This window comes from Rousettus aegyptiacus, unplaced genomic scaffold (assembly GCF_014176215.1).
Source record: "Rousettus aegyptiacus isolate mRouAeg1 unplaced genomic scaffold, mRouAeg1.p scaffold_m13_p_16, whole genome shotgun sequence".
NCBI classification, from domain to species: domain Eukaryota; kingdom Metazoa; phylum Chordata; class Mammalia; order Chiroptera; family Pteropodidae; genus Rousettus; species Rousettus aegyptiacus.
In genome coordinates, this window is record NW_023416291.1 from 3480917 (window position 1) to 3506593 (window position 25677).

Consider the following 25677-nt stretch of genomic DNA (forward strand, 5'->3'; position numbering starts at 1 on the left):
AATACACGTCTTTCAAGACAATTTCCTTTTTTATCCCCTCTATTTACGTTGCCGATTTTAACCAAATAATTTGAGCCATTCTAAGAAATGAGCTTTAGTGTGTATAACTGATCTGTGACAAAAAAGTAGTTTCGTATCTTTGATCCGCCTCCGTTTTTCTTATTATCTTCAGAGAAACTTTGCAGATATTTCAAATCAGAAAACACTTCCAAAACTATCTTTTAACTCATCACTGTTGATCACCCCTTCTGACTTTTCCTTGATTCCTGACAACACGAAGTCTAAATTTAAAAAAAAAAAAAAAGCACCTATTTATTTTTAGGACTTGTCAATGTCAATAATATTTTTTATGAAATCAGTGGATTTTGTTTGTACCGACAAAATACCCGTGTCCCTGAAGGGTTATCCTGGAATGTGCCATCATGGCAAATCGCATTTGATTGATTATTCCGAGTGGAACCAGTCTTATAAGATCTTGAAATGTGGTGGGCTTAAATTTATAAAAGAAAACAATGACTCTAAATTATCTGATGCATTATTTGTATTTAAGTTCAAATGGCCATAGGCGATAAAAACAACTATTATTTATAATTGAGCAAATACACTTAGCTTTAAGCTTCTTAGAAGTTCTGGAAAATGCTAAAATATAATAGACTGCAGAACTAATTCTCTAATTAGAATCAAAGAAACACTTTTAAAAAAATAGATCTTAAGTATTTGGGCAGAAATGCTTAACTCTGATGCTAAACGTTTCTCTCCGAGTGGAGGGACGGCCACTCGTCGCTCTCTGAGTGTCTCGGCCCCACCCAGGAGGCCACAGGGATGACCTGATTGTCAGTCATCTGTCCCTGTACACTGCTGCTCAGCCAGATGGGACTGATCCGTTAGATTCTCGAGAATGCGGGGTTGGTCTCTTGCTTCTCCTTTTTACCCTACCAGGTCGAGAGAGGGGCAATGGCCTGGGTGAACGCGTTTGCTCTATAAAGTCACAAACTCCTTTGGATAAATGTTTCAAGACCAAACCAGTCAAAGCGGGAGCCCGCTCTGCTTCACCAAGCAACTGCCTCCTGCTTAACAATAATACGACAAGAGTTTGGGTCTCATCTGCCAAGTCTTCTAATCTCACCATTGCTATAGAAGCTAGGTGGATGAGAAGGACACTTCTTATCAGACCACCTTAACCTCATCTTGGCATATTTGATTCATTCACTTCGAACCGTGTGAAATACAGAAAATGGGACATTTAATTTGTACATAAAAATGCAAATGGAGAGAGCTGGGGAAGAGTCAGGGCTTCTAGCCTTGCATTTGAGTATAAGACTCTGCACCTATAATTTGTATTATGTTATGGAGCATGGCTGGGTTTTCAGGTGGCTTTAGGATTTAGGCATAAGCCTAATAAGATTTTCACCTTGAAAGATTATTGTAGTCTATGCTAAGTGACACTGTTTTACAGGCAAGTATCAATGTCCATGGAGGTGGCAGGCCTCAAGCGAAGGAGCAGACCTCAGGAAAGGGACCAGCCTCTGCAAACACAGGTAGGTCTTGAGAGCTTTGGCACAAAATAAAACATCAGCTGAGAGGGCTGGGGCGGCCTGAGGAAATGTGCAAGGACCATGCAGACCTTAGCCAAGGTATAAACTTGCTTTCAAATGGTTTATATGTGACAATCCGTGAGCCCGTGTGGAGTTCATACAGAGAGCCTTCCTGCATGGGCGCAACAGGCTTAGGCCCTGTTGGCTGTTGGCCACCGTTTCCATTCACATTTGCAGGATACGTAGTGCCAGCACCAGGTAGGAGGCACGACTTGCGGCTGCTTTGCCCTGCCTTTGCAGCCAAGAGGGGGAAGCCGGAAAGAACAGCCTGGGGTTCACAAGACCTGCACTTACTTGCCCGAGCCTCATGTCCCACCGAAGTTCCGTGTCGCCCTGGGTTTGCTCATCACGTCAACAAACGACGGCGTGAGATTTCTTCAAGACACAAAGAATGGCCTCTCTCTAATCAGAGAGCAGATTTTATTACTAACTCACTCAATAAGAGGAACAGGAGCCTTTATCATAATGTAGTGATCCGACACATTTTAGAGCTCCCCGGCAGTGCAATCTGCACGGAGCACGAGGGCTTCCGGAGGACACCCAAAGGAGGCTCAGCATCGGGGCAGAGACTTCACTAAGACGGGGACAAGGATGCCCTGGTCCTGAGGTTTACCTTTGGGATCTACCTATTTTCCACCTTAAGTGCCTTCTGTTTTGCCAATAATTATGTACTGGTATCAACTGCTTTTATACTTTAAAGAGAAGTTATTGGAGCTCGGTAAACAAGTTGCATAATAAAGTTAACTACTTAAAGATTCCTGCTTTTTTAAAAAAGTATTATTTTGGCTCCTTTATTTAGAAAGAGACCCTACAATTATCTTGCTGTTCCAGAAACAACGGGAATCTTGATTTACAATTTAGAGGGAGGTGTGTGTTAACATTTGGAACTAAATGTATTGCCTTTGTGATGCGACTGAATTTATCCCAGGTCTGCAAACAATAACTTAAGTCCCCAAAGTGCCTTCGGGTGACAGAGGACAAGACTCATCATGAATTTGGAGGCACTGCAGAATAACAAAGGAACTCGGAGGCCTCGTTCCCCAGCTACAGGAGGGTCTTTTAGTGCATTCTGCTTCGAGGGTCCCTGCCAGTAGTGGTGCTTTGCCAGCCCAGAGTCTGCAGTCCTGAGTTCCCTTACCGAAGACACCAAAAGGCACTAACGACCTGTGCCATCTGGCTTGCCGGCATCCAGTTTTAGTGAAGTCGCTAAGAAACGTGGCCATTATTTATGTATTTTGACTGTATCACTCATTTTGACACATTTACCCAGTGTTTTCACTGAAGACCCCGCCTGTGTCTTCCTGACCATGTCGTCTCTGAGAAAGTTTCCACTTAAGATAATTTTGCGGTGCATTCGAGTAGAAGATTCTTTTCATGTGAAACAAATGGACATCTTTTCTGTAATTTCGTAAGGTATTTAAAAATGAGCGACTTAAAACATTTCATAAAGTCCCATTGTTGTTAGGTGTTTAGATTTAAAATTGGGAATATCTGTGAGCAAAAACAGGGTGCAATGCTAGACTGACTTATTTATCTTTTCTTTCCAAATTGGGCTCCGTTTCGGTGTGATTAGGGGTGACGGTCATTTTCTTCCTAGAAGTAGTCTGAGAATGCGCCCTTGTTTTAAAAACTATAGTCTCGTTCTCAGCCATTTTAGAGCCTGTATCTATCTAATCAAAAGGTAGGTATTTTTTAACATAGTTCTTCTTAGAAATAGACTGATCCAAATACTCTTGTTGCCTCCTCCTAATTTTCCTTTGCTGGGTCCTTCTTTCTTAAGTGGCCTTTCTGTTTGGGCTTTCTCAAGGAGCAAGTCCTCACTTCACATATGGAAAGGCAGAGGTACAAAGAGAGAAGGCTACTTGCCCAAGGTCACAGAACTGTTAGGCAGCAGGGTGAGATCTGAATGGAGGCTTCAGGAGGCTCCAGAGTCTTTGATGTCATACTTTCACGTAAACAGACCTCAGCCTCTTGAAATACTCTGACTCAGGAAGTCTTAGTGGGGCTGGGGAATTTGTACGTTTGTATGTATGTATGTATTTATTTAACAAACAGCCCAAATGAGGTGATTTTCCTCATCAGGAAAGTTCAAGAAACTTACTACAGGGAATAAATGTATAATGTCTGTCCTGGAAATAGCAAAATAACAATAATAACAATAATAATAATAACTTATTTTGATTTTGCTTAGAAATGAGAAAACATCTACGCAAACGTAAAATTGTGTATGCGCTGAGTTGGGTTCCAGATTCTTACGCAGCTCTCGTTCTGATGAGTAAATTGGGAAACGTTGTTCTTCATAACTGTTCAGGAAAATAACCTGAGACTAACCACAACCTCCGAACAGAAATTAGGCAGCACGTTTGAAGAAACTGGCCAAGGGCTGCTTTGTAAGACATTGCGGAAAGAGGAAGCAGCCAGGCTATAAGGACAGACATTTTCCCTTTGTTTGGAAGATTCCGTGACCTGCTGGGCTGAGCCAGGGACAGGAAATATGAAAGGCTCTGCTCCCCTCCGGGGCTCTTTGGCTGCTGGAATACAGGAAGTGGTAAACGCTGTATGGTGGCTCTATAGGGATCAAAAGGCCTTAGGCAAATCGATCAGACTCGACTCCGCATCAGCAAGCCAGGATAATGATATTGGCTAAACTTATTTGAGTCCCATCTGGACTGACTTACTGGCAAGTGTACAGTGTTTTCGAAATACCAAATATCATATAGAGCATCCAGGCGGCTTAAATTTCAGCGGCCTCATCATTTTCAGTGTGCCCTGCTCAGGGTGGCGGATTATAGGCAAACCCCAAACGGCTACCCTGCCCAGGCCCTTGCCCCAAACTGTCCCCACGGCTGCTCACACTCGTGAGACCTGCCCAAGGACCATAGACTCTATGAACCTCCAACAACGATTTTGGCACTTAAGAAGGAAATTTTGTTTTCATCGTTATTGATATCAGAATAAAAACATAAATACCCTAAAAATACAAAAACATAATTATGACAAAAAAATTTTAACTTTCCTGGCATACAATTTTGGGAACTATTTTCCCCCGAAAGCCGAGGCCTCTCAGTCCACGCTGATCAGCGTACTCGAGAAACGCACGTGCCTCTCCTGTTACAACGTTGCGGATATTACAAACCACATGACAGGTCTTCGGCCCCCCTTTGCACTGGCTGCTGGAAACTCAGGGCGACGCACGCAGCTTACCAAGTAAACACTAGAATCTGGGTGCACATTTGCACGGCTTACCCTGGTCAATCCTACCTTCGCCTCGTATTTCTTACTTTGTTTTCCCTTTTTTTCTGTTTTTCTCATCCCATGAATATTCACTTTATGTCTTAATGTCTCTTAAAGTTGCCTTAAACTCTTCCTGGAATAAACAGCATGGCTGGAGAAGAAATCGTTTTAAAAAAATTACTTGGCAAATCCTTATATCCGTCTCCCAGAACTCCGGATGTATAAAAATATTTAAAGACTTATCTCTAGTTTTCTTGCATGAATATCTTTTTCTCTACATACCGCAGGAACCCTGATTTCTTTACTCTTTCCGGATATGTAAGGTATCTGGGAAAAGCAACTATGTGCTTCTATAATACATTTCCTGAGATTTGTTCTTCTTGGGACATCTGAAATCTTTTACATGAATGTCCTCATGCTGATGGACTCGAAACCCACTTGATTTTGATTCCTTAGGAGCACTTCTCTAAAGCAGAAGGGCAAAGACGACGACGACAACAACAACAACAACAACAATAGCAGCAATAGCAGCAACAGTCAAACCACCCCCCAAAACAATCCCCCCCAAACAAAGGAATTTTTTAAATAAAAGCCAGTGAATATAGACTGAGGAGAATCCTACTTTACGAAGCTTCTCCATCTCATTGCTTCGCTCTCAGAGCCTGTGCAGTTTTTGGAAAAATTCATAACCTGGCAGAATAAAAGCATTCATTCTCCTCCAGGCCGTAAGCCAAATCAAACCATTCTTTTTAATTACAGGTGAATAATAACACCCTTGAATTTCTTACAAATAGCGTCAGCCTCCTTGTGCTTTCTGACCGCGGGTGATGAATGAAGACCGGTTAATTCGGCACAGCTGGATGTCTTTTGTTGCACTTCCCGTCGAAGGGTGCTGCCGGGTCTGGCCTATTTTGTCAGATGTGCTGAAAACAACCTGCCCGACTGGAGGTGGAAACGGCCTTCAGACAGACGACATGTGCGTGATTGAAGGCCCTGTCGGGACGGCAGCTGTGGCAGTCAATGCACGAGGTGGGAGATAGGCCATTTGTTAGAGAGAGAGAGAGAGAGGGAGGGAGAGGGAGGGAGAGAGAGGGAGAGAGAGGGAGGGAGACTGTGTGTGTGAGGTGTGTGGGGTGTGTGTGTGTGTGTTTTGACTTGACGGTTCTCCCAGGACTAGAGAAGGCCCCTCTAATCAACCTTTGAGGCTGGTTGGAAAATGAAAGACTTGAGTATTGCTGCCGATTTTGAGGCCGCCGTGGGAAACACAGGGCCTACTGCCCGGGCCTAGACTCCATGCTCCCACGCAGACTTCGGAAGGCCCGGGCGGCCAGGCCTTCCTCGAGCAAATCAGGTCTGGGAGCTGCGGGCCTCAGTGGCGCCTGGATAAGGAGTTGACTTGCGCAGCTCGTAGCTCGCCCAGGCTGTCCCGAGCATGAACTCGTGGCATTTCCCTGGGAAGATGGCGGACGAGCGCCGCGGCCGCCCCTCACCATCCTGGGCTCACTGTGAGCTAACTGAAACGAGTCATCTGTGACAGAGCGCATCCGCACCCTTTTTCAGCAGTGCGGACTGGTGTGTCTCGGGACACGAGTGCGGTCCCCTGCAGCTCGCAGCTCAGCACAGACTCCGCTTTGCTAGTGGCATATTCTTCAGGCCAGCGGGGCCAAGTCACAGGGCTGACAAGCCAGTCTCCGAGACAGAGCAAGGCCTGAGACCGGCTAAATTCTTTCTTTGCATTAGACCAGGCGGCTTCTCAACCACCTTACAAGATAGGTATTATCTCCATTTTATAGATTAAAAAAATGATAATAAGATGAGGCTTGGAGGAGGGCTGAAGGACAGTATTGTGAATTTAGGAAGCGATACATCTAGAGATTCATACCCAGGCCCAGCTTGAAATCCTGTGTTGTCAGAGTTGAAATTTTTGTCATTTTATCAGTGTGTCTAATAAAGCTGATAAATATCATTTGAAAAAGGACCATATAGTGTGTTTGAAGAAATGCGTAATAATTCTGTAGAAAAGGGCTTACATTTTTAGGGTTTATTTAATGTGCAAGTATAATTCGTCAGGGTTTTATGTTTTCCTCTCACCTCTCGCGTACAGGAAGACACCCCAACACCGAGCCCTGAGTTGGCGTTCGCGCACCGAGAGGGGAAGGAGAAAGAAGTCAGCTGGTCAGGCGGACCCCTCGCCCCGCTCTCTGGCCCCTTTCCAGCTGCGTTTAAACGCTTCGCGTGGAGCTGCACAACGTGACTAATTCATGCAATAAACTCGGTGATTGATCATCGGCTAAAAGTACTCGGTATGAATTTGGAGAGTTTAACACTTAAGGTTTGCATATAAATGTGGTGTTTGGGGGAACTTGGACTATGGTAAAGAAATGTCCTTTATTAGCTGGAAATCTAAGTAACCGCAGTAAGCTCTATCTGTTTAAACGTCACTGTCTCGCACCGTAGATGCTCTGTGATGGATAATTCTTTATTCTGAAGGGCCGCCTTGTGCGGTGTCGGATTTTTAGCAGAGCCCTTGGCCTCCACCCATTAGCGGTGTCCCTCTCACAGTTGTGAAAGTCAAAAATGTCTCTAAATATTGTGAAATATCTCCTGGGAGGCAAACTAGCTTTTGGTGGAATATAACTGCTTTGAAAGATATATGACTACATAAAGCAAAAATTAAGTCAGTAAAGCAGGAGAACATGAAGCAGTAAACTGAATTATTGTTACAAAGTTCCTATATGTCGTGTATAAAGTAGTTCGGTATTAACTCAGTTCGTAATAACTTAAAGATACATATTGTAATTCTCAGAGCAACTACTAAAAGCCAGTAGAGAAATAAAAATGGAATGCTAAAAAAACCAATCAATTCAAAAGAAGGCAGAAAGAAGAAGCAAATGAGCGGCAACAACAAAACATATGAGAAAAAAAGATAAAAAAGAAATGGCAGACCTAGATCTAACCCTATCAACAGTTGCATTAAATGTAAATGAACTAAGTTTTCCTGTTAAAAGGGAAACTGTCAATCCATATAAAGCAGAAAGACCCAACTATATGCTGTCTCTAAAAGATGCATTTTAACAAAAAAGGCAAGAATAATTTGAAAGTAAAAAGGATGAAAAATTATATACACGTAGATACAATTAATAATAAAGAATTTACATTCTTTAAAGTGCACCTGAACTATGAACCAGGATAGATGTACTATGTACTAAATCATAAAACAAATCTCGATAAATTTCAAAGGACTAGATGATACTAGTAATTGTATTTTGTGACCATATGGAATTAAGTGGTATGAAAATCAATAGACTATCTAGAAAAGTTCCAATATTTGAAAAGTAAACAACCAACTTCTGAATGACCTATGGATCAAAGAAGAGATCACTAAAATATTCTAAAATATTTTGAACTGAATGCTGATGAAAATAAACATATCAAAATTTGTGGCATGTACCTAATATAATACAGGGAAATTTGTACCTTTAAATGCTTATATCAGAAAGGGAGAATGGCTTAAGATCAATGATCTAAGTTTCTTCATTAAGAAGCCATTGTAATTACCTTAAGATAATCATAAGATTATTTTAAGAAGCTAGAAAAAAATTAGAAAATTAAATTCAAAAGGTAGATTAACGATTAAGAGCAAAAATCAAAGACATAGAAAAGAGAACTGAAAAAATTTCACAAAACCATAAGGCAGTTTTGGAAAATGTTAATGAAATGTATAAATTTTAGTAAGATGAGTAGAGATTAAAAAGAGAGAAATCACCAAATTCTAATATCAGTATAGAAAGATGGGATATTACTATAGATATTACAGAAATTGAAAGGATTTTAAAGCAATACTATGAATGACTTTATGTGAAATTATGAATAACTTTTGATAACATAAATAAAATTGACAAATTCCTTAAAACATACAACTTACCAAACCTGATACCAAGTAAAATAGGACATATAAATGCCTTATATTCATCAGAAAACAAAATCTGATTAAATTATTTCCTTTTTTTTCTATGACTATCTATGGCAATTACATATATATGTATGTGTGTGTATATGTATATATATATACACACACATATAAAATAATATACAAATATAAAATACATATATATTACATCATGGTGTTCATATTTTCATTCTCAAATAAAATGCTAAGTACATTATGATGGGTGAAAACCCTGTCGCTTTTCTCAATGGAATTTTTTCATTGAATAAAGTAGACATATACATAGTGGAAAATTCTACATTTTCCAGGAATAAATTTTTTTAAAAAAGCCGTATTTATTTTGAATAGAAAAAATAATGCTAGTAAACATTTTTATTCTCCCTGAATTTTATCTCATACAAAAAACACATGTTTTATACTATGGATTGAAAAGAATAAAAAGAGGAAAGAATTCCTGGCAATGGCAAAGCTTCACAGGCGCCTGACCAGGCACCAGGAAATCGGAAACAGTTAAAGACCAATCCACAATTCAAGCTGATTCTATGAAGTAGCAGTGTCTAGATAATTGATATCAGCCCGACAACTGACTGTCAGGGAGGCTGCCCAGGACCCCGAGAGGATAGTTGGATTAAAGAGAGATAAGAAAGCTACATTTCTTTTGCAAATGAAAGTAATCACGTGTTGCATGTTCGAGCCTAATATATAAGAATTTCTTCTAGGGTGAAGGATGGATCACATTCTTCTAATTTGAAAAAATCAATTGTAGTTTTCTCTGAGACTTCCTCTAATTTCCTAATTGAAAACTCAATTTCCATAATCATGTGAGAATCTTGAACTTCTATTATTAAGGGCCCAGGAACAGGTCTAAATCCGTAATAACTGGAGGCTCCTGTCCTCTCCCTGATTCCTTGTGCTACCGAACATGCCTCCATTATTGCTTTTCGACCATTCCTCAAGCAGTCGCTCTACTCGTACCCCCCATGCTCATCCGATTACGGGGCTCCATACTCAACTGTGTCTTGGTCACTGCCCCCACTGCCACCTTCCCCCACGACCTACCTGAATCCCTTTGTCTTTGTGAATCTCTGCCTCACTCAGCTCTGACTTCCTTCCGTATAAGGCTGAGCGTTGTCACCTTCCGGTGACCAGCTCTGGTTCCGTAACTCGGAAGTTATTAATCGGTGTTTTCAGCGGTGCTATCTTAGCGCACCCAAGGACTTTTTTTTTCTTGGAAGGAGGATAGAAGAAAAGCGTGACTTCTATATTAGTTAGGAATTGAGTCTTGCTTAAATCGTTAGGGTTTATTTTTCTCAGCTAGAACATGGCTAGTGTGGTAGATCTACAATGCCTTTCGGGACCCAGGCTCTTTCCATTTGTCTGTCATCTGGAGGTTATGAATCTTGTTCTCATCGTTGCAGGGTGGCTGATGCGCCTCTAGCATCATGCCCACAGTCCATGCAGAAATGAGCAAGAAGGGTGGAGAGCAAAGGATATATTATGCCACCAATTCATTCAACAAATTAATCACAAATGAGTCTTTTTTTTTTTAATCGAGAAAACAATAGCTTCCATGAAACCACCACCTAGTAGTCTAGTTTCATCTCACTGGCCAGAATTCTGCCACATGGACCATATCAACATGCAAGAGAGTCTGGGGAAGTGATCAGTTTTAACTGGGCACGTTGCCATCCTGAGAAACGTCAGGGTTTTGCCAGAAAGGAAGTGGGAGGAATTGATGCTGGCTGGCACCAAGCGGCATTATCGCAGCTACTTCCCTGGGGTGGATATGAAGAAACCACCACAACTTGGAGAATGTGAAAATCCTCCAGTTCCATTTTATGGAAAAATAATTTCTAAAAAGCGACAATAAAAAATTTCAACCATTGTTTCAAAATATTATAAAAGGGTAAACTTATGGCGGCATTTTAAAGCTGGAGAGAGGCACCCACCGGGCACACATTTTCTCTTCCCGCCCTCCTCCTCCTCTTCTTCTAAGATGATAAATGTGCGCAGTCTCTTTTCATGGCCTAGCGCATGGCTTATCACGCCGGATTCCGAGCATCCTCAGCCCCCGCCACGGGGAAGCAGGAGCCGCAGCCAGGCTCTGAGCGCGGCGATGCTTCAAGCACAGCAGCTCTGCCGTGTGACGGTTTCTGTCAGGACATTTCGAATAACTGTCGCATGGCTAAAACGACTGGAAAACCACCAGTTTAAATCTAACTCTCTAATCGTACAGAGAAAGAAACCTAGCAAAAGTTAGAAAAATTGACTGAAGGCTCAAAGGAACATCAAAGGCTTAACCTTACTTTTTACTTATTTTTCGTGGTATTCCCGCCAGTCATCTACTCACTCAGCTTCCACAGGTTGGTAATAAGATATCACTATGGCTATTCTTTAAAGAAATGGGCTACTCAGGGGCTTGGACTAAGAAATTTTCCTCTTGAATTTTAGTCTAATTAATTATTATACAATATATATTTAGTTAAAATTATCTTTGCATAACAGACATTATTTCAGACTGAAGTTTTGTTTATGCCAAAAGATCACTGGAAAAACAACATGTACCTCTACATTTTACCTATTTCTCCAAGAATCCTACATATTCAAAGTAGGGTGTGTGACTTATTATGTGACAACATGTAGCACAAAACTGTAACTGCCAGACACTGTGTCAGGTGCCTGTGGCCTCTGCTCTGGGGAGCTCAGAAATTTCTTTTTTGTGCCTGGGAGGGTGCAGTGCAAACTACCTGGTCATATAATCAGAAAACATTTCTCTGCATTTCTATGAATTTTCTTCAGGATCTTGGGTCAAAGTGGTGAAGATTTTGTTACTAGGTACTATAATAGTGATGGCACTGGTAGGAATACTTTCCTCTAAGAAAAAAATTGTATTCACTCTTTTAAATCTGCACCAGCCAAAATAATTTGTTTCAAACCACAATGATGAAGCTAGGAAGTATGACATTTTCAATTTCCCAACAAAATCACTTTAAAATTTTGTTTTGAATTTGATATATCTTATTATGTTGAAATTCTTAATGGTTCTAATTTATTTGGCTTATGATTTTAATTATATATCCATTTTTATAACAGCTTGAAACCGTTTAGCATTTTGTCAGGATGAGAAGCAAGAATATGTGTGTATTCCTTAATAACATTTGCTCTGAATTCTTTGTTTATTATTTTACTAACTTCTTGAAAATCTTAATCAGAAAGGAGTTATAGAACAAAGCACTCCAGCCTCGACCATGAGGAACTGATTTTAGCTAGCCCTCTGAAAGTGTGCTGGAGGATGGGACCAGCAAAAACAGGGCAGCGCTGTGACAGACTCCCTTCTGTGAAAACAACAGCTGGATGTGCCTGTCGCCACTGGTGGGGGAGGGTGAAGATGGGAGGAAGATTTTTTTTTTTTTTTTTTTAGTGTTGGAAAGTGTTCAGTGATATCATGATGTCACCAGGATATGTTTTGTCTGTAACTGTAATTTGCATAAGTTCTTTCCCATGAAACTGTGTACAATACAAAGGAATGTTTCATGGTACATTCCACGTGTATCGTGCCAATATTTTTAAGAGCCCATGAAGGAGACATCACGTACGAAGAATTTCTTTTGTAAGTTTTCTCAAAGGAAGAACTAATGAGAAAGGATACAAACAGGGCGTGCAAATACTATAACTTCACATTGTACTCGTAGAAAGACCGGGGTTGTTTTGCATTCCCGATCATTGACTAATATCTAACTTTGCACCACAAGTTTTTGAGAAGAGGATCCTCATTTTCTTTGGTATTTATGGCTTGAGATATATCCTCATTTTATTATTCTTCCTATTATAATTACCTCATATGTTTTGTCAGATTCTTGTCTTTAAAAGATATTAATCATCAAGCAAAATGCATTTGGGATACCGTTTTGAAAATTTATTTTGATATCAAGGAATATTTTGCTACAAAGAAGAGCTATCCAGGTATCAAATAAAATGTCTGGAAATCAAGCGCCATTGGAATTTTAATTAAAAAACCACTATTTGAACTTTGAGTGCGTGGTTCAAGTTGGCTCATCGGTCCCCGTGTGAGTTAGAGAATATAAATGAAATAGCAGGGAGACAGGTGGAGGCAGGTGAGGCAGGTGAGGTGAGTATTAGTGTGCCAGGTAAACCCATCTCTAATCCCCTTGATATTTTGCAAATTTAATATCGAAAATAATTTTTATACTTATCGGTGACCTCAATTGCTGGCAATATGAATAAGTTATTTGAAAAAGCGCTCCCACTGAAAACAGGTAAAAATGGTGGGTGAAGTATATTTTTAAAAATTCCTAAAATTGTCAAATAACCAAATAAAATAAGAAGAATTCTCAGGACACTTCTAATCAAAGGTAGGCACTGAGAGCAGTAAGTCAGCAACTGAAGCCACTTTTACTTTGAAGGCCTTTGTTGAATGAGATGAGCTTGACCTTCAGTTTTGAGATCTGCACTGGCAGAGAAGGGGCTGGATTCAAGGCTCAGGCTCTGCCTAGAGCGGGGAGTCAAGGCGCAGCCCTGCCCAGGAAAGAGTTGAAGCCAAAAGCTATGTCCCCAGGATAAGGGTGAAGAGTAATTAAACTATTTCCTTTTCTTTTTACCCTCCAGAAAATTGCAAAGAATCTATCTCAACCCTGAGGCAAGCTAGAGGAAAAAACAACTCCCTGAGAAATTGTAACCACATGCCAGCTCTCTCATGGATTTGCAGTACTAATTAATACTATTAGACACAACTAAAACTGTGAACTTAATTATAAATGATTCTTTAATCTTTAAAATTATTGGTATTCCCAAGTATCTGGCAGAAGCAAATGTGAATACTTTCTGGAGGAATCTAGCATCATCTTAGGCTTTAAAAATTGTCACAAAGTAAAAAAAAAAAGAGCATGTCACATAATGATAATGGAAAATAAGCCTACATGGAAAAAAATTCACATAAGCAGAACAAAGAGAAAGAACAGACAACACAAAGATATCTACGAAAATACCTCTACTACTCTGGAAGCAAATCTGATAAAGAAAAGAATCCTCTAAGCCTTACTCTGTTGCAGGAAGTGACACCCGACGGAGGAAATTGGGCGCTCAGACAACTTTGTTAGAGGAAGGAGAATTTATTGCCAGCAGAGTGTGTGGGGTTTTCACAGCACCAAAGCACGAGCTCCCCATGGTTAGATTTCTTACAGCTTAGATACCCTGCAGCATCCATGCAAGGAGTGAGTGATTCCCTTGTCTGAGGTTCTATGTGCATCTCCTGACTCCTGACTCAGGATGGAGGGGGTAAGTTTCAGGTGGGAGTTGCAAGGGGGAAGGAATTCCTGGACCACCAGTCCTATCTATTTACAGATCATTTCTCTTGTAGGTGTGACAAGAGTTTCCAGAAAGCCATTCCGAAATCTATCTATAGGGTGTGATTAATCTGTAACTGGCTGATTCGGTCATTTCTGTAAGTTCTTCCCTTTGCAAGTGAGTCCCCCAATATATCTTCTAGCCCTTGTGTTTACTCTTACATTTTGGTAGCAGTAGTTTTACACTAACTCCTTTTTTCCTATTCCTTTTTCATAGCAGCCTGTTCTTGTTTTATGAATCAGTAATCAAAATCAGTAAAATATATTACAAATAATGGTATGAAAATATATAAAATCAAGAACTGATAATGGTTTGGGAGGTAGGGTGGGATTTCCTTGTGAAGATGACATTTCAGTGGAAATCCAGAAGGTGTTAAGGCATTACCTATAACAATGAGGATCTCCTATTCAGCAGGAGGTGGGAGTGAGAACAGGCCAGAAACAGGACTGTAAGAGATTTGTCCGTTCAAGGGGTTCTTTAATAGCCAACATTTATACGATTTCGGCTCTGCACACAGCTTTAGGTAACCCATGTGTAAGAAATGTAGCACTCACACCCTTGTCTCTAAATATATTTTAGCTGTAATTTGCACTTGAGTTATTTGAGGACCATTTTCAATTCTAAATATATGTATTGGCCCTTTTTAATATTTTACATATAACTTTAAAATTTTTTCTGTGTCATTTGAAAATATGTATCTTTTCAGCATTTTTGGATTTGTGGTTTCCTTTTTCTCCTGTGACAGACTATCATCTCTTAATGTACCATGGCACCTCAGTAAATACTTTATTCACTTTGGAGTATACTCTCTTATGCATATCTGTTATTAAGCAATCTTATTTAGATTACATAGAGATCTATGTCTTCATTTATTTTGGGCCTACCAAAAACATAAAAGATTTAAATATACATTAAAGTCCCCACTATAATATTTGTCAGTTTATTTTATTTCATTTTGCAAGTTTTGATTTTGCATATCTCTAAAAAATATTATCCTACTTGTAAACTTACATAGCTATATCTCTTCTTATCAGTATTAGATAATCTCCTCTGTCCTGTTTAATATATGTACATATATATTTTTTACCTTGAAATGTCTTTTGTCTGCATTGGTTTCATAACCTTTGCCTCTAATAAATCTTTCTCTGGCTTGAAATTTTAACTACTCTATAACTTTAAAGGAATTTCTGCTGTAAAAAAATAGGGTTAAACTTTTTTTCACATGACATACGAAACTTTATTATTTTAAATCCAGATGAATACTAAACTATTACATTTGAAATCATGTATTTTCTATTTTAATAATGCTTTTAAAACCTGTGCTTTTAGTTTTGTAATTAGATTTACAATTGTTTAGACTCATCTATATGGTTAACTATTTTTAAATATATCACATCGCCACATTCTTCAGTTTTTAATTTTCATTCATCTCTAGGTTCTCACATATTAAAAAATGACCCGTGTCACATATTATGACTCTTCGGGTGTATGTCGCCTTCAGGTACAAAGGACCCGTTGGTTATTGTCTTTCTCTCTCAAAGCTACATAATTATTGCTCCACTATTTTTCCTTGATAATAAATATACTAGTTCTGATTACTTTTATGTGTAGTCATATGAAAATGTGACTGAGCTATATTTTGATATAAAAAATTTTTCCTGGAGTCTATGGCAAGCTCTTTCAATATTTATGCATAACACACACACACACACACACACACATACACACACACACACACACACACACACATAAAGAATATGTTCTCCTCTGTCATGTAGTGCTAGGAGCAGTTTAGTGAGTACCTACTTAATGATTCTATGATTCACTTTCCTCTGCTTTAAATTAGACCAACACAAACTAACTCAGAGGATTATTTTAAGAATTAAATGAGACAATTCAGCTAAAATACTCAGCAGAGTGCCAGGCACATAGTAAGAGCATATATTAAAAGAGAATATTTTTCAGTTCAGATAAGCTTCCTTAATTATTTTTGATTCCTTCTGCTCAAATTATTCTCATTTCTCCATTCACAAATGGCTAAAATTTTTAGTTTTCTCTCCATTCTTCTGTTTTTTTTTTTTTTAACAAATTTATCCTGATTTTTTTAAACCTTTTGTATTTTTCTTAACATTTTGGCAAACTCTTAAATTTTCCATCATTAATTTGTGGGAAATTAATGCCCCATAGAAGACAATTTGAGGAACGGAAATCGAGAGCATACTTGCCCTGTGAGGTGGGACGCGCCCCCTGCTCCCTGCCCCCTACCACCTGTCTTGGCTCTGAGACTCAGAATTGAAAAATATCTGGAAAACTACATTGTGTAACGTTATCTTGTTTCCAGTGCTTTTTCTAAGACCACTTTGCCTGAAGCGCTTTATTTGTAGTTCTAAACTGGTCTGATGATGTCGCTTGCTGGAAGTCCACCATGATAACCGGGCATCCACGCCAGGGGAGCTGTGTCCTCGTTGGGCTATGTCACACGCCCTCTGCTGCTGGTGGCGGGCGGAACTGTGGGTGCACCGAGCAATCTTGTATTTGCCGGAGCCATTCGTGCACGGAAACCATGCTATTTTCCGTGCAGAAGTGGGGGAAACTGTCTCTCCATATGTCATACTTATTCCATACGAACATCACTGAGTACAGAAACGTTTCACAAGGGTTTCAGAGGAACCACCATTTGTTTTGTCTGTTTTTCCACACAGCCTACTCTTCAGCTAAGCAAGTTCATGGACAGAAAGGATATAATCGGACTGCCTCCTATGCCCGCTGAGAGATCAGTCCTGTTCCCTCAGGAACCTGCCTTTCTCTTCTCTTAGGAGGAATTAAAAACCATACAGCGTCTTTCCTTCTTGTATGTTGGCTAATAGTCTACTATTCGAAATACTATTTATACCTTGCCCAGACATGACTCTGAAAACTAGAATATCATAACAAATAGTGATAGCCTTCTCTGGACCTAAAGAGTAAAATCAACACATTCAAGGTTTAGATTTTTAAAACTACATTAACCATAAAAAAAAAAAAAACAAAGTTAAATGATTAAACCACAGTGGCTTTTTCTAGAAAATTGCTCCAAGAATTAACAATAAAGCTTGTGACAAATGATTACTACTTTTATGAAGGGAGGGTTTTTAAAAACTCAAACGAGTAAAAAGGTTTATGACCGGTACGGCACCATTTATTAGCAGATTGCTCACAGCAGTAGTAAGAGTGATATGATTGTATTCAGTGAAAGAATTGTTTCTTCGGCTCACTGTTATTTTTATGATAAATGTCTCATGCTATTCATCCACTGAATATTTTAAACAGTATTTTACTGCCCCATAATCCTTCTCCATTCAGCTATGTTTTCAGGTACTTAAAAGGAAGTGACAAATCTCGTTCTTGTCTTGCAGCTGAATATCCTCTTTGTTCTTTCCTTTCTGTGCATAAAATTGCTGAGGTAGATATGACCCAGAGGAAGTAGATGCATCAAAGGGGCCTCATTCTGCTGGTTCGGGGCCCTTTGCGAAAGAGCGTTGTTCTCTTTGAAAACAGACAATCTGGAAGCCTAGAAGCCTTAGGCCAGGCCGCCTGCTGGGCAGGACACACAGAGAACAGCTTGACAATTTGCCATTGCTGCTGGCGACCAGAAAAGGTCTTTTCTGACCCACTATCTTCCCTTTGTCACAGGAGTTTAAATGGTTGCATAACTCTGCTTTCAGTAATGGCCAAGACTTGAAATATCTACTTATCCTTCAAATCAGAAATTCTGCACCTGGGAATCTATGTTAAAATAACATATCTTAAAGATTTTTTTTAAAAAGGCCAAGGATTTGAGATATATGAGGAATTGGGATGAAATGTTAGTTTGTCAATATCGATTATTTAAATTAGCCACAAATCCAAGTCCCTGGCTACGCTGTTTTTATGCAATAAATCATCTGTATACTGAGACCTGTCGAAAGATTTATCGATGGTAAAGATTAGTTACAAGACAGGGAATCTTAACCCCAAAACAGGAAACCCATTTTGTACGTTCACTCAACCAAACAATTTTCCATTATTAATTTCAAATGTACTTTAGATTCGGCAGGTGTATTAGCTTCTACAGCGGCCATAACATGATATCCAAGACTAGGAAGCTACACACCAGATTTTTATTTTCTCACATTTCTGGATGCTGGAAGTCAAGATCGAGGTGTCGGCAGGTTTGGTTCCCCGGAGGCCTCTGTCCTTCCTGCGCAGATGAACACCGTCTTGCTGTGTTCTCACAGGGTCCTTCCTCTGTCCACGCACATCTTTGGTACCTCTCTTCTTATAAGGACACAGTCACATCAGGTTAGGGACCTACCCTCATGACCTCATCTAATCTCAGTTACCTCCTTGAAAGTTCTATTTCCAAACTCAGTCACGTTAGGGGCCAGGGCCTCGATATGTGAACGTGGGGAGGGCACAACTCATTCCCCAGCTGTGGGCTACTTTTTCCCACTGGGCTACCCAGGGACTTAAACCTCTTGTACATGCACAATTTCTTCAGAGGTTATTTTTGCTGAGAGAGATTTTGTGGAGTTTTTCTGTCAAATCGCAATGTTCAACGACCTTGGCTTCTGACCGAGAGATGCGCTGCGCTTTTCCTCCTCTCGTTCTCTGTCGTGTGATCGACACTAAAAGAGATTCAGTGACTCCTGGCACTGCCACGTGTGGATACTGCACTTCAGGAAAAAAAAAAAATAGGAAGGGACTACCGAGCCCGAAAAAGCTGAAATATACAGATTTAAGTAAAACAACAACTTATATGCTTGAGGCATTGATCTTCATGGCTTTCTGGGAAAGAATCATCTTTTGGAAAAAACCAAAGGCAGAATTCCTATAAAACAACCCATTTTTAGCACACACTCTGCAGTGGACGCTCTGCTTTGCACATATTATCTCGAGTAACCTTTGCCACAACATGGTGAGCAGGTATGTGGCACTCAGAAGGCTCAGGTGCAAGTCCTGGTTCTGTCGTTTACTATCTATCACTTGGAGAAGTCACTTTTTTCCCCCTAAATCTCAATTTTCTTGGTAATAAAACTGAAGAAAACAGTAACTGTAACTCGTAAGTAGGAAACAATACATGTAGATTGATGTGAGCGTTAAATGAGATGCTACTTTGAAGATGGCACATCTTGCCTGTTGTTATAGCTATGTGCTCTTTAACTTGAAAGGTGAAATATGGCTAGCAGAATTTCTGAAAATTGAACGATTGGCTCTTATGAGTTAGTACAAACTGACTGGTTTTCTCTTACAAATGCAAGATCCGTAAAACATTAAAAAATGAGCAGTGTAGTATGTATATCATTATCAGGACAAAAAAGAAAACCATGATGTCATCTCAATAATGAGTGAAAACATTTGCTACAATTCCATACTCATTTGTAATAAAAACCCTCAGCTATCCAACATCAGAAGGCAGCCTCATCGATTTGATAAGAGATATCTACAAAATCCTTACAGCTAGCATCACCGTCGATGAACATGGTGACAAGATCCTGATAAGGCATGGAAAGTTTGCGATAATCCTAACGGGCCAGACCCACACAGCATTGGGGCAGAACGAGTTAGTTCTGGCAGTCAGACAAAAATTAAAAGTTAGAGCAACACATCAGAGGCCTCAAGCTTCTAAAAATTAAATTTTGTGTGAAAGGCACAGACTTAAAAGTCCCATGAGGTAGCACCAGAGACTTGCTCAGAAAACGAGATGCTGTTTAAGAGGCTCCGATGCGCATCGCCTCAAGACCTTGCATTCACATTCCTACCCAACCAAGAATCAATAGGTTGGCACTGAGGATTCCGCAGCATCAGCTAGTCTGAGATGGTATGACTTTTTTTTTGAGTCTGGTAGAATTACTGCATTATTAGAAAGGTAAGTCCAGAAAAATGTTAAAAGCCAATGTTAGTAAAAAAAATTAAAGTAATGAAAATAAATATTAAATCCCTAACATTAATAAGTTTGTAATGTTTCCATGTAATAATATTTGTTTTTCTATTAATTATGATGTTTAAAGCATTTGAGAGAAATAGGTACACTAGATTTAAAGTTTTAATTAAATGTTCGAAGAATTTGATTAAGTGTATTTGCAATGGGGAAATTTAATTTGTTAAATCTATACATTTTTATTTGTTAATTATATAAATATTGTGGCTATTTAGAGAGATGCTACTTGTGTAATGTCGAATGTTAACGTTTAATTAATGAAATAAATGTGCTATGCTTTAAATAAGGAAGGTAGTATCAATGCACAGAAATTCACTTAGACACTGAGAATTCAATCAAGAATATGGATGAATGTTTAATTCAAGGATGCTAATCCAGAATTATTCATAATAATTCATAATGTCTAAAAACCTAATTTAGGACTCTTCTTGAGAGATTATCACATAGCCACTGAATACTAATAAAATAATTTGTAGAAATGACATATAAAATATTCAGTTTACAGAACTATGTGAAAAGAACTGAGGAGAAAATAATGTGTATAATTAAATTTTTATTTTATAAAGACGCTTAAATTTTCATTCATCAGTTTAAAGAAGATTAGGAAGAAATATGCATTCTTTATAATAATCTTGTCAAGTCAGAGAATAAACTATAAAGACCTAATAATACGAAATTTTCTATTTGTAATTTTTAGAAGCCTGTGTTCTTGACAGAAGTGTTAGGTCTCTGGACATGAGTGACAAGTACAAAATTCGTTTATCAGGAAGTTTTTTTAAACTTGGAAATATTTGTTTATGGTACACTCCCCCCCCCCAAAAAAAGCTAAAATTTCTTCAAATTATGTTATATGCATCTGTATATAACAGTGTGCATTTTTCTTTTATAGTTAAAAAAGAAAAACATGGTCTATTAAAATCAAAGCAAAAAAGCTATGGTGTTTTTGCAATTTTATTTTACTATAGAAATCTAAGTATAGAAAACATTTGGAAAGAATCTTAAAAATCCAAAAATAGAGAAACAATAAATTTTGGCAAAATTTGTTAAACTTTATTCAACCATTAACATAATAATTAAAATACTAATGACATACTTTTAAGTGAAAACTGGTGACTAAACCGTTAAAAATTTCATATTGTTTATAAAAATTCTGTTTGCATTATCTTCAATTGTGTGCATTATCCAGAATGTGTATTAATATTGTACTTGGTGATTTTTCATGTTTTTGAAGATTTTATTTTAGAAATATAATTTTGTATTAACCTCAAGTACTTTTATTTTTCTGAAAAAGAGTCATCCTCCTTCTTACTTCAGACTCTCCAGCAACCATTCAGAATTTACTTGGGTTTTCACACGCGTACAATTCTGTTAACATAGTATTTATTTATATTGCTATACAATGGATATAAAGATGAAACTGAATAGCCTAGATCTCGGGAAATTATATGGTATTTGATTGTCAGGACTGCTGGGCAAAAAAGTAAATATTTCACCGATGATTGTCATGGTACTTGTCTAACCACTGGGTAGAAAATGAGGGAACTTCTGAGCGGACGGAGGGAGAAAGTTATTCTGGGGTATGAGGGTCTAAACTCTAAAACCTGTACAGGGGCCACTTACAGCTCTAAGATTCAATATCCTCTAATATAAATTAAGGAGGGCCATAGCAAATGATCTATAATATCTATATCTCCTTATACTCTCCAACATTTTACTATACAGATTGATAGCTAAATGGACAAAAACATAGAAACATATCAATTGTTCAATAATTATATGTTTCTATTATTATCGCTGTTTTCATTAATAAGAATGGTTAATGTGAATGGGATCACGAAGCTGAAAATAGCCTTATCATATTGAATGGGCTGTTACAATTATGTTTTTTAATATGAATTTTATCTTTATCTTTTTCTTCTCATTTCTTTTCCTCTTTTTAAAATCCTACTATCTTTACTTTGGATTATCTTTTGGTTACATCATCCATTAGTCCATTAGTTAGGTAGTGCACAATAACACATCAAGTTTTCTGTAAAAAGAATATTTGTATGGACTTTAAAAATATTCTTAATAAACACATGTTTCACATATCATTGATTTCCAGACTGGCAATTCTCTTATGAATACGCAATTTTACAAGTTACAATTATGTCCGTATGCTTTAAATTTTTGCCCCCTTATTCACAGTACCGTTTGTACTGGTAGATTACTGCAGTCTTTTCTCTGACATGACAAGATTCTCCAAGTAGGCGTCTATTTTCTGCCTAGTGTTTTTTTTTTTTTTTTAACCATTGAATTTTAACTGTCTCTTTGAAAATCTGATCTGTCTATGAGTGAATCACTCACAGGACAACAAAGGTTTTACTGCGTTAGTTCTGATTTATGTGTTCTAGACATCCTGAGACTTTTTATTTTTCATTTTATTTATTTTAATGCACCTGAAGTATTCTAGCCTTAGGTATTGGTTTCGTTTTTCAAACACTAGTTGAATTGTAGACTCAAAGAAGATCTAGGTGAGAAAATAAGACCCTCAAAAGTGAGGCTTCCCCTGACCCTTCTTCCATATAATCATGACCTTGCCGCAATAAACTAGAATCGCTCCTCTCAGCTGACTTGTAATTGCATATTACTGGTGTTTTCATTAGTTGATTGTCCATTCCTCCATCTAGACAGGACGCTGCGTGAGCAGAGACTGTCTCATTCAACACTATAGCCTATGCCTAGTATAGTGTATGTCACGCAAAAAGAAAACAGTATTTGTTAAGTCAACAAAAGAAATTATGAAAATATTAAACAAGCATCTTTTTCGGAGAAATGAAAAAAGGTTTTGGCTATATAGATTGGAAAAGAAAAGGCTGAAAGAAGTCATTATAATAACTTTAAAGTAAGTTAAGGAGAAATATTATTAGGTATTCATTTTCCATTACACTTTGGTGCATAACAATTTGTTTATTTAATTGTCACAAAGGCCCTTCAATGTTCAGTTTTATTGTTCCCTCTTTACAGAATAGGAAACTAAAGTTGAGGGAGTTAGACAACTCGTCTGAAGTCGTTGAGCTGGCAGGAATTCGAATCCAGGTATATCTGACTATAGTAGTGTTCAGAACAGAATTGTATCTCTCCAAATGTATATGTTGAAGTATAATCCCTAATGTGACTCTGTTTGGAGATGAAGCCTTAAGGAGGTGGTTAAATTTGAATGCGGTCACAGCGTGGGGACCCGATCTGTGCTCCCTTGTTCTCTCTCTCTCTCTCTCTCTCTCTCTCTCTCTCTCTCTCTCTCTCTCTCTCTCTCTCTCTCTCTCTCTCACACACACACACACACACACACACACACACACACAGGGAAAGAGGGAGGGAAGGAGAGAGAGAGACGGAGAAAGAAAAAAGGCCACGCGAGGACACAGCAGGAAGGTGGCCATCGGTAAGCCTGGAAGAGAGGCCTCACCAGAAACCAGCTCTGAGGGCACTTTGATCTTTGACTTCTAGTCTCCAAAAACGGTGAGAAAACTTATTTCTGTTGTTTAAGTCAGCTAGCCTTCAGTATTTTGTTATGGCAGCCTAACTAAGCAGACTAATATAAATGGAGAAGGAGAACGAGAGGCAGACAAAAGAAGGGAAAGAAGGAAGAAAGGGAAAAGAAACAGAAACAGAAGAAGGACAGAGACAGGGATGCGGGAAGGGAAGGGGTGGGACGAACGGGAGGGAGGGAGGGACGAAGGAAGAGAGAAGAAGGTAAAACAATAGAATTTAAGTTACGAGCGAGAAACAAGTTATTTATATGAATCTGGAGACAGAAAATTGTGGAATCTCTTTCTTTGGACCATTTTAAGAATAGGCTAGGCTATTATTTATCTTGTATGGTTTAGATTTTATTCTTCTTGGAGGCAGCGGCATGAATTAGATCATCCATTAAAATAACTGCTGGTCTTATGTTTCCAAGGACTAAAAGAAATAAAAAAACATGGCTCTAATGAGAATCAGACCTTAATCTTAAAGGGAAGATATTTTATTTTCTTTCTTTTTTCTCTCCCTCTCTTGGTCCCCCATCCTCTTGTTCCCCACTTTTCCAAAACCCTGTCTCGGTGATGAGCCTCTGCAACAAAAATCAAGCAAGAAGTTTCGCTGAGTGAACGCCATTTCATGAGGATAAATGAAGTTTGTGACGAGGGGGAAGGGAACGAAGGTATTTCAAATGCGAGTCATGTGAAAGTGGTATTGATATGGATTGAGTCTTGCAGCCTGTTTTGGACCTCGCGGAAGCATCCTGAGTTCCCGGATAGGGACCTGGAAAGCACTGTCTTATAGGGGCTCCACTGCTTTTGCACCCCCACCAATTCTTGGGGGGAATATGTGGACAAAGGAGCTTTACAACGGGGCATTTATCATCTTAGTGAGCTAAAGGATGAAACTTCTAGCACCTCTTGGATCTTTCCATTCTCAATCAGCACAGTAACTTGAGAATAAGGGGGAAATAGTTTTAATAGTACGACGAACTTGCCTCCCTGGCCATAAGCAGAGAGGGCACATCTTAGCAAAGCCATATCCATCTAGCAGTTGTCTCTAGTTACCCAGGCTACTGTAGACTGAAGTTCATCCGACGTTAAAAGTCCCTTGTGAAGACCACAATAAGTAGTATATCTATTCAGTCATTCACTAACTCCTTTATCTACTTGTATTTAAAATCCCTTCTTGCTTGGTCAGTCTTTGTTCTATGAAGGCTTTCAATTGATTGAATGAGGCCTGCCTACATTATAAAGCAGAGGGTAATCTGCTTTACTCAAAATATACTGATTAAAATGTTGATCTCACTTAAAAAACAGCTTCACAGAAACAGCCAGAAAAATGTTTGATCGAATAAATCCCTGGGCACTGTGACCCAGGCAACTTGAGACATAAAATTCAGTATCATATAGATGATTGGCTAAAGAAGCTGTGGCACATACATACAATGGAATATTACTCGGCTATAAGAAGAGATGAAATACTGCCATTTGTGACAACATGGACGGACCTCGAGATAATCACGCTAAGTGAAATAAGCCAGACTGAAGAAGTAGAAAGTCACATGATATCACTCATACGTGGGATATAAACCTAAAAGCAACAAATGAACATGACAAATAGAAACTCAGGGACATGGACAGTGGACTAGCAGTTACCAGAGGGTAGGGGGTGGGGGAGGAGGGGACGGGTAGAAGGGGGTCAAATATAGGGGTGTAGGGGGAGAGCGAAGTGGGCGAAGGGGATCACATATATGGCAGCTGAAGGAAACTGGACTTTGGGTGGTAAACGCACAATAGAATATATAGATGTCAAACTATAATGTACACCTGAAAATTATATAATTGTATTAACCAATGTTACCCCCAAGAAACTGAATTAAAAAAAATTGAGTATCATAGGAGGTAAGAAAGCTCTCTGTTATTGGGATGAGAGGTCTCTCTCCGTGCGGTCACCTATAAATTAAAAGACTAGTTATTCAGTTCACTGCTTTGCTTTGTTTGTTTGTTCGTTTCCAATCCTCTCTTTTTCAACGTAAGGACTTCGAGGTAGGCCAGTATGCAAACAAAACA

The 25677-nt window shown here is 38.8% G+C and overlaps 1 long non-coding RNA gene across 1 annotated transcript in view; it reads left to right on the forward strand.

Annotated features, from left to right (window-relative positions):
- The window catches only part of LOC118612411, a 36962-nt gene extending 19790 nt beyond the window's left edge, over positions 1-17172 (forward strand). Inside the window, exons 2-6 of the long non-coding RNA XR_004954836.1 lie at positions 1457-1538; positions 5589-5858; positions 6934-7132; positions 12632-14239; positions 16845-17172. This is a non-coding gene — a long non-coding RNA (uncharacterized LOC118612411). The remainder of the gene's footprint in view (positions 1-1456; positions 1539-5588; positions 5859-6933; positions 7133-12631; positions 14240-16844) is intronic.
- Positions 17173-25677: the final 8505 nt, after the last annotated feature.